Raw genomic sequence first — 9,289 nt, 5'->3', positions numbered from 1 at the left:
TTGAGGCAAGGTTTTTTCCAATTTTCTCTCAAAAATGCTCTCGGAAATTTTATCTCTTCTCCTTTTCTTTTCGATGCCAAAACACTAATACACTAGCGCACGCTTCAACATTTCACCATGGTCATATGTTGTTCTTTTATCAAAAATCGAAAATAATAATATTCCTATCACCTGTCACCAGGAAAACTCAGCCAACTTCAACTATTTTGAATCAAAATTTCGCCATCAAGTGATGGCCAGTGCGCCTGTTGGCAAAAACATGAACTACCATATTGGTACATATTTTAGGCTACAAAAAATCTATGGTCTCAAAGCAGCGATCGTTCTCCTTCTCTCTACTCTCCATAGCCTCAACTACTATGATGTGTTCTGTGATGAAACCATAGTCCAATAATAAATAAATTATTATGGATGAAACCATAAATATAATGCACAAACCCAAAAAGTTTCCTGTCTTTTTATGAAAAATAACTCAATTGTGAGTAATTCCTGACAAATTATTTAAAAAAATATTCAGCATTAATCCTGAATGATATCTTAGATATCATGTGCTGAATATTGTCCTATAAGTGATAATCATAAAATCAACTTTCGAACTTCCTATCGGATTCACCAGATCACGCCGCTCTTATGAATTATAAAATAACCAACCAACAAAAGAACCAACTTATCAGTTTCGAACATACCTGTGGTCTTTCAAAAGCTGACTGGTGAAAAACATTCAATACATTACACCCACAGAAAAATAATTGGTGGAAGTAAAGCAATTTCAAACTAAAGCTTTGACCCAGTTTTCGTTTACGTCAATTGATACCATCCCACATGTCATACCGTTCGTCGTATTGAGTTCGATTTAGCCGCTTCAGTTGAAATTAATTCACCATACGTACCAATAAAAGCCGTCCCAATTCGGAGCGATGGATAAGACCTAATATCTATCCAATCTGAGTCGATATCGTATCGAAGTGTCAGAACAAGATGCGACGGAGTTACAAGAAATTAATTGGACGCCCTGAAGATGACTAGGGATTGGATTCGAAAAAGATATACATTCGTACATCAGTTTCTGTATCTTCCATTTTCAATGGGGAAACGTCGGAAGCATCGGCAGATATAAAAGGAGAGGAGAGTTCGGAGAACGGTAGATTGGTTCTGCTAATAAAACTTCACACAAACAGAAATGATACGCTTGCTTCACTTTCCTCTGAACGCCAAGATAAATGGAAGACCGAAAATTACTCCGCTGGACTCGGTTACTCGTCAGCAGAGAGCGAAATGACAGTAATTATCGGGTAGAGCGGAAGAACTGTTTGCTTTCGCATGGTTTCCATTCCGGAAATTATGACGAGAAGTGTGAGAATTCACCGAGTTTCCTCAATAAGGCAAACGTCCTCTTGTTGCGAAATGGCGAATGCGCAAACGTGACGTCTAGTAGGCTATGGCAGTTTGAAGGTTGATATTCTATGTATAAACGTGATTCCTAGCTTTTCCTTACCGTATTCAAACTGATTTCTCAGTGTTTTTGATTGTTGTTGTATTAAAATTGTCAGAAAATTAAAAAGATCGTTTTACCGATCATTCATTTGTTATCGGATTCTTTCTCAGAAATTGGATGATAACGGTGGTAATATTCTATTGGAATTCAGAATGCCTATATAGACCAGTAGACAAAGCACAAAAAGTGGGCTTTTCTGGAGAAAATTGAAAAAACTTTTTTCAATGACACAGTTTGTTGGAAGATGCTGCGAGATGTCTCGGTCATTTTTTCTAACTCGAGAACCCTGTGTTAAATTAAGGATGATCGAAAAGCCTAATATTTTCGCAATTTTTTCGGTTGTTCACTTGTAACTCGTAAAATAAGGGATATTCGATCAAAATGTTTGTTTTAAAAGAAGTGAAGCTTTAAATTTGCTACAATTTTTTATGCATAAACTCTTTTCGTTTTTTGATGGAGTTTGTATCCCAAACATTGCAAATACCTTCCTTTCTGCTACGACTGACTTTCTCCTCTTTTCTTGTGGTTCTGTCGAGCTGGGGGATCTCATTCACCGTCCAGTTTACTACCCCGAAAGTGTACGTGTACCTGTACGTGTATCTATCAGTACTGCCAAGCTCTTCATAGCATGAACTTTGTTTTCACAAGACAATTGAGAGTTGGGGCATCCTTTACTTTGGATTTTGCAGAGTTCCTTCCTGTCTCATTTCATGGAATTTGTAGGTTCCTACATGCTGCGATTCGTGTGGGTATATCACCCTCTGATGTTGGAGCAGATAGGACCCCGTCTTAAGGATCTCACAGTTTATATTCTCAAAAAGAGTATGCGGGGACTGATAAGTGGTGCTGGGAGGCCAGGGCAGCTATAGTTAACCATGTCACTTCCTCATACTTGCTCTGTCTACAGCCCCTTCAGGTCATTTCACCCTAGGTTGGGCCGCAAAGATGTCACAATCTAAGCACACGCTTAGACACGAGCCCTTGGATTCGGAAGGAATTCAGTTCGAGATATTGTGATGCGGAGTACTAAAATTACTCCTTGGATCTGGCCCAAGTCCGTAGACTCGAGGAGCCAAGTAAGTTACTCCTCACTCAGCTTCAGCTTCGTGCGAAGTAGGTACTGACGTTACTTCTTGGGTCAAGTGAGTAATAGTTACTCTCCACTCAGCTTCGGTTTTGAATGAAGCACTGACAATACTCCTTGGGTCTGTCCAGAATCCGTAGATTCGAGAAGCTTTTCACTTTGAAGCCACTTAAGTTGTATCTATCTGTGAATGATAGCAACTCAGTTTTTTGCGTGAAGATATCATGCCCAAATAGGTAACGGTAACCTCATATTTGGAGAATGCTTTTAAATAATTTTCGCGTTGCATTTTAAAAATTCATTAATGAAACTCATTATTATTCAGTTCAAACTTGCATATGCTGTGATAACCCATATTGAGGAGAATTCCCCAATGTCTTAGGATGTTTGAGGATGTCCTTCAACCAACATATGTCTGATATATGGGTCCGGGAGAGTTGAACCCCTTTTCACCCTGAAGCCACTAAAGTTGTATCTGTAAATGGTAGCAACTAATTCTTTTGCATGAAGATATCAAGCCCAAATAGTTAACGATAGATAATAGTAGAGTGATGGTGAGATGAACATCTTGAGTACATCAATTATTTTTTTACGAACCGAAAATTGGCTCATGTCTCCCTAACCCATGGGAGTGTTGAACAGGGGGCGAGAGAGACTTGACCATAAGTTTGTTTATCAGGAAAAACATTGAATGGAAACAATTTCCAATGACCAACGAGTGTCTATGTCAAGGTTTTCATCATCAGATGTATCAGCGTGTGAAATACATATTTTCTATTTCAGAGTCACTGTCCCTTATTTTCGAGATGTTTTTCACTTTTTTGAACCTTTGTATATTCTTTTATATTCATATCTTATATTGAATTTTCTCTTTTTGAAGCCAATAATTATCTAAGCGCAGTGCGGGAAACTTGGACAACTGATTAGGTATGTCTTCCCACCATAGCATGGGTCAAGTCTCCCGCACTTCCTTTTAGTCTATTCAATAGATATTTGCTTAAAACTTTTACAACTATTATTAAAAAGGCTCATCGTTCGTAAAACAATATTAATCAATGAAAGCAATTGAACTAAATAACACCACGCACCTATTAAACTTTTCAGACAGTGTAACAAATAAAAATTACTTCCAAACAACAAAATCACGTTCAACCCTCTCACTCCCGAACTGTTCTGATGGCAGCCAAAATGGAGCCTCTACTAGTTGTGCCTTGTTACGAGTATGTCGCAAGCTATTCATGATACCGGAAGCGCGAAATTTGAATTGAAATATTTGAGGTGGTTCAAGTCTCCTACCTTGGCAAGTCTCCCGGACTCCCCCTTACATCCCACCCAGTTTAGGCTTTACGCTAAGTACTTATATTACTCTTTGGATCTGCCCAGAGTTCCTAGACTCGAGGGGCCAAGAGAGTCATAGTTACTTCTTGTTCTTAGTCATTCTTGGTTTCGTTGCTCCTCTCAAGAACAAGTCTTGAGATCCCTCACAACTTCTACAGCAGTCGTATACCACGACAAGATGACGATCATGATACGAGCCGGCCTTGTACCCATTTCTACTCTTTCGAGCTTATATTGGTAATTCTGAAAGTATTACGCAGAACAACAGTGGGCTTAGAAAACCATCTTTAAAAAGGCCTTAACCTGTAACAGTGGCCATTTGATCGAATCTCCATAGTGCCATAATACTTTTCATCACATGAACGAAATTAGGGTGAATTTTCAGGATTTCTAGTAGCTGTATGATCAAGCTGTGCACCAATGTGCCATATGCTAGCCATGATGTATGTAGATCGTGGTTGTAATATCATATATCATGACATATATGCTATTATCTATCAGTAAGTTGTCCACACACCCTTGTACTTCTTTCCTTGCTGCGTCTTGTTCATTGTCATTGGTCCAATGACAAAGCACAGTTTCCTTAAATTTCCAATGAATCTTTGAGATAAGTATTCCCATAAAATTCACAAACTCATTATTGGCCGCCGTTCGAACTGATTTCGTAGCCGATCAGGTAAGTGCGTAGTTTGCGATTCCTATTGTCTCCCCGCCGATATCTGGAACAAAACGAAACTTTGCGGTATAAAATATGGCTCCATTTGGAATAACCCGAACAATCTATCCACTCGAACTTTAGGACGAATTCGGATAAGAACAATCGAGTTTGGCGGATCGGGACCGACTCCGCCGATAGATCATTATCAAAAACAACGAATCCGGAAATCTATGCCTTATTTCCCGCTCTATTCAAGTAAACTAATAGTCATGTTTGCAGATTTAATTATAAAGTTTGCCGGTTCAGCCATTATGTGCTGCCGGGCCTGTAGCCGGGCGCATATCAAATTCTGAACAATTTGTTCGGGCCTATTTCTAAAGTTACATGATCGGGATATAAATTTCCTAATTATGTTGCGGCTATAAATAACGGAGCAAATAGGAAGCACAAGTGTTACCTCGTTTAATTGCTACCCCCCATCCATTCTCAGTTACGTCGTAAAACCCGTGCTCTTTCAACAATGAATATATTTTCGCTACGTATATCTGCCAGAATTAAAAATTTAAATTCGGCGCGGAATTTTTAGGTGTCGTGGCTACGGGACCGTTCGACCGTAAGGGCTGACGGATATTATGGGGCTGAGCAGATCACGTCGAAGCAGAGATCTTGGAGTATATGGGTTCATATTTACCACGGGCATTTTCCTATGGGTTTTTAGCTATAAGGCCTGCCGCAGACATGAAATTTTTAGTTTTGCAACTGTTTAGTTGCAGAAGTGAGTACAATGCATTTATATGGGGCCGCGCAGACTGCAACTGAAAAGTTTTGCGATCGAATAGTTTCATCCTAGACACAAACTAAACGATTGCGTATGTGTGCGCCTTCGAACCGCTTGCAATCAAACTGTTGCGCAACTGAAAAGTTGCATGTCTGCGGCAGGCCTAAAGGAGTTAGAGTGCGCAGTGCCCTTGAGGTCTATTTGGTCTCTCATCAGAGCTGTTTCCACCACTTCGCCGTCAACGCCTTTCCATCAAGGAGTACCAACTCTTTGTTTCAGTATTTAGGCTTTCAAGGGGGTTACAGATTACAGGTGGTTGGGCATGTCGGTTGGACCAGACTTGCCACCTCGATCAATGCTGTCCAATGTGACAAACAAACAAGCTTTACCCTCCAATGTCATCTTCCTAAGAAAAGAAATGATATCAGAGGGGTTTTTCATGAGCTCCTCTAGATCCAGCTTGAGAGTACCTAAAGTTCCAGTTCTGCCTCTGTCAGCTGTCGGGTATTCATAGAGAATGGTTTCGTCTCTAGAAAAAAGTGTTTCATTGAAGATGCTGAGTCTGTGTAAATGAGATCTGAGTGAGTGCGATGTCGTGTGACTAAAGATCTCAGAAGGATATGACCTGCTTCAAGTTTCTTGTCCAAAGAATTCTTTCTGCTAGCGTGTTAGCTTGAAATAGTGAGGCATTCTATAACCAAGAGTATGTGAGTTTCTTCTCTTCTCCACCATCTACACTCGTGCGTTTCTGACAAACTTATTCTCATTAGATGTTTTACGAAGCGACAGTGTCCTTTGAGAAAGCCATTGAGGAGGTTCAACTTGTTTTCTGAGATTCAAATACCATAAAATATCTTGCTGTTTTAAAATTCAAAATGATGAATCCCTTGGTTTTTTGGTTTCCTCTTTACCCGGAATCTCATCTATACCATAGACCGGTTTTCGATCAGTAGGTGGCTTTCGTGACATTTTTGTCCTCTTCGTTTTCTTCGATTCTGAAGTTTGGTCGCTGAGCTCAACACATGAGAAGGATATTCAAGTCCTGGTCTGAACAGAACCTAGGGAAGTAGTAGAACCTGGTCCGAAGAGAAATATTTCCTAGCGTTTCTAGCCTATTTGGAGCATATTTCACAATATTCTACACAGTTTTCTAAACCCAGGGAAAAGCTTGGACTCCCTTTGCGGAAGCACTTATTCTACATCAGGAAATATAAAGAAATGTTTTCAATCTTCTTGAGATCTCCTTCCAAGGAATAGACTTTCTTAGATCTATAAAGGAAAGATTCGTTGGTACTAAAAAGTGTAACACTGGTGAAGGTAGACATGTAAAGATGATGATGTTGTCTTCAGTTGACCTCATAAGGATCAAGATGAGGGTGGATGACAAAACTGAAACTTGGGGTACTCTGGCATTTGCCTTCCATTAACACAAACTCTGAAATTGACCTTTATATCTAACGATACTTGTGCATCCACCAATCCATCTAACTTCCTCTATCAGAAGTGTTCGTAGAGCCTCCGCTCTTTCTTGTCTAGCGCATTGTTTATATTCATTCATTCATTCATTCATTGCTGTATCCCGTTACCCAGAATAAACCTACAAAAAGATTGAAAAAAAAATCGGTGCTATCAAACCCTAATTTCCTAGGGCTACTTTCGACTGTGTGCCCTCTTGTGACTGAAGAGACCCAGCCGTAAACTACAGATCCTTCGACACTCCGGGTATGGATAGTCACCAACAATCTGGCAGCCGCCGTATTCTTCTCGAGTCTCCTTAATAACTGTGGACTAACGACCTCCATTGTGATCTATCTAACGCTAGTTGTTTCCAGTTATGATTGGCATCAACTGATTTTAGGGATTGATGCAGTATATCCTTAAACAGCTTATACTGGCCTGCTGGTTTCCGAGCTCCCTCTGTGAATTCGTCATAAAGAACTATTTTGGGAAGTCTTGTGTCTTGCATCCTCAGAATGTGGCCGCTCCATCTGAGTCGGGCTCTCGTTACTTGAGTCTCAATTGTTGTACAACTCGCGCGCTGCGAGACTTCTGCATTTGAAACTTTGTGAAACCATCTGATGTGCATTATTTTAATATATTAATATATTTTAATATATCTCCTGTAGGGTGTCCAGAATCGAACTCAGTCCGTCTTAATGCATAACTAAGCATTTTTTGAACAAATTGAAAAAGTTTTACTCGGAAGATCAAAGATTTTAAACTGAGTAAGACGTATTCAAACTAAATGAACTGAAAAAGTTTGGGAACCCCTTGACTTACACATATTCAAAAATTGTAATCTCCCAGAGTGTTGATGTGTCTTTAATACGAAATAATATCGGCATTCCTACGGCAGTACCTTCCAAATCAATATTCGTTCAATAAAAAAAAATAAGTGTATAATATATCGCTCCATTCAAAAGGATGGATAACTGCCAGAAAAAATTTTTTCGCATTCAACTCCATCGAAGCAATAACCACGAGTAAAAACGAACTTTTATCTTCTTTTTTTAATGGAAGTCTTTGACTACTCTCTTGTATTGTTACCTTCATCACAGGTTTTCGCACAACTGTGTCCTTGATATGTGAAGATGAAAGAATAACAGACCTCCTCATGTAATAAGAAGGGAAAAATGATATTGAATAGCTTCGGGCGTTCATAGCGAAGAACGACATAAAATGCTACATGGCAATATGAACGCGGGAAAATTAAATTTCCACAGGGAACAATTTGACCCAGAACGAGAAAAAGATGATGGATCACATAAAATGAAGAACATGTCGCGTTATACTGAGTGCTGCAAGGTGGCCTGTTCGAACAGGAATTGACCGACTCGAATGATTTCTGAATTATATGTTATGAATTTTTCTGATTCTATCAAGCTCTATGATGATTTCACACATCAGGTGTGAATTATTTGGTATCAAGTCGCCTACACCGTTATAGTGGTCAGTTCAAAAAGAGAAAATGAATATCTTACGTCAGAAACCACTAATTTATATGGGGTTTCCATTATAATTCAATTCGATCAGTTCGTCATCTCGGAAAGTCAGAAATTTTTTATTTGTCACACGGAAGAAATTTTTTTTTCATTGAAGGACCAATATTCATTCGCGTGATTAACTTTCCGAGGTGAAATTATCTCTCTCATAAATTTCCACATGAAAATGTTTCTCGAAAAGTCTCTCCATTGGCTACAGTTCGTATCCTGGTGAAATTGAAAAAAGATGTTCGTTGAGTTCTGCAATGTTTTCGACGAAAGTGGAAACTATATTGTTATATTTGTAACTTCTACTTATCGTTCAAGTGTTCTGGCAACACCCCACATTGTGGTAGTCTTTCCTCCTGACAAATTAGTGAAAGAATAAACGCAGGAGCAAATCGTTTATTTAAATTTTTTGATTGATTTTGTTCCAGAGATTGGGAGTGAAAATCCTAAAAAGTTTCAGAAAACGCAGAATATTCCCAGATTGAATTTCAATCGATAGCGTTTCCCCCTTTATGCCTTATACGGATGGCGAGAAAGTCCCGTAGTATAAACTACTCTTAAGCCATTTTATCCAAATCTTCACCAAAATTCTTCTACCATAATTTCAATTATGACTTTCGAAAACCAATGAAAATATTGGAAGCCAACAGAAAACGCATTCTAGGATTGTAATATTAATTATAATTCTGGGTTATAGAGTCTTACATTTTTTCCTGTGCACCATCAGCACATAAACGCTGGCAAATCGAAGCTTATTCGAATATAATCATTCTGCTTTTTATCAGAATGACACCCATCAAGATCAAAGCACAAGTAGGTAGGTCGTCAAGCCCTAAACCCCTCGCATTAATTACCTCGACAAAATTTCCCATAGACTAATGGGCTTCAAGTAACCAAACGATGTATGCTCACGGCTGCCTTTGGGTTGATATCTTTACGTCACGCA

This window comes from Coccinella septempunctata, chromosome 3 (genome assembly GCF_907165205.1).
Source record: "Coccinella septempunctata chromosome 3, icCocSept1.1, whole genome shotgun sequence".
In the NCBI taxonomy this organism is placed as follows: Eukaryota; Metazoa; Arthropoda; class Insecta; order Coleoptera; family Coccinellidae; genus Coccinella; species Coccinella septempunctata.
Note: the sequence above shows the minus strand (reverse complement) of the source record.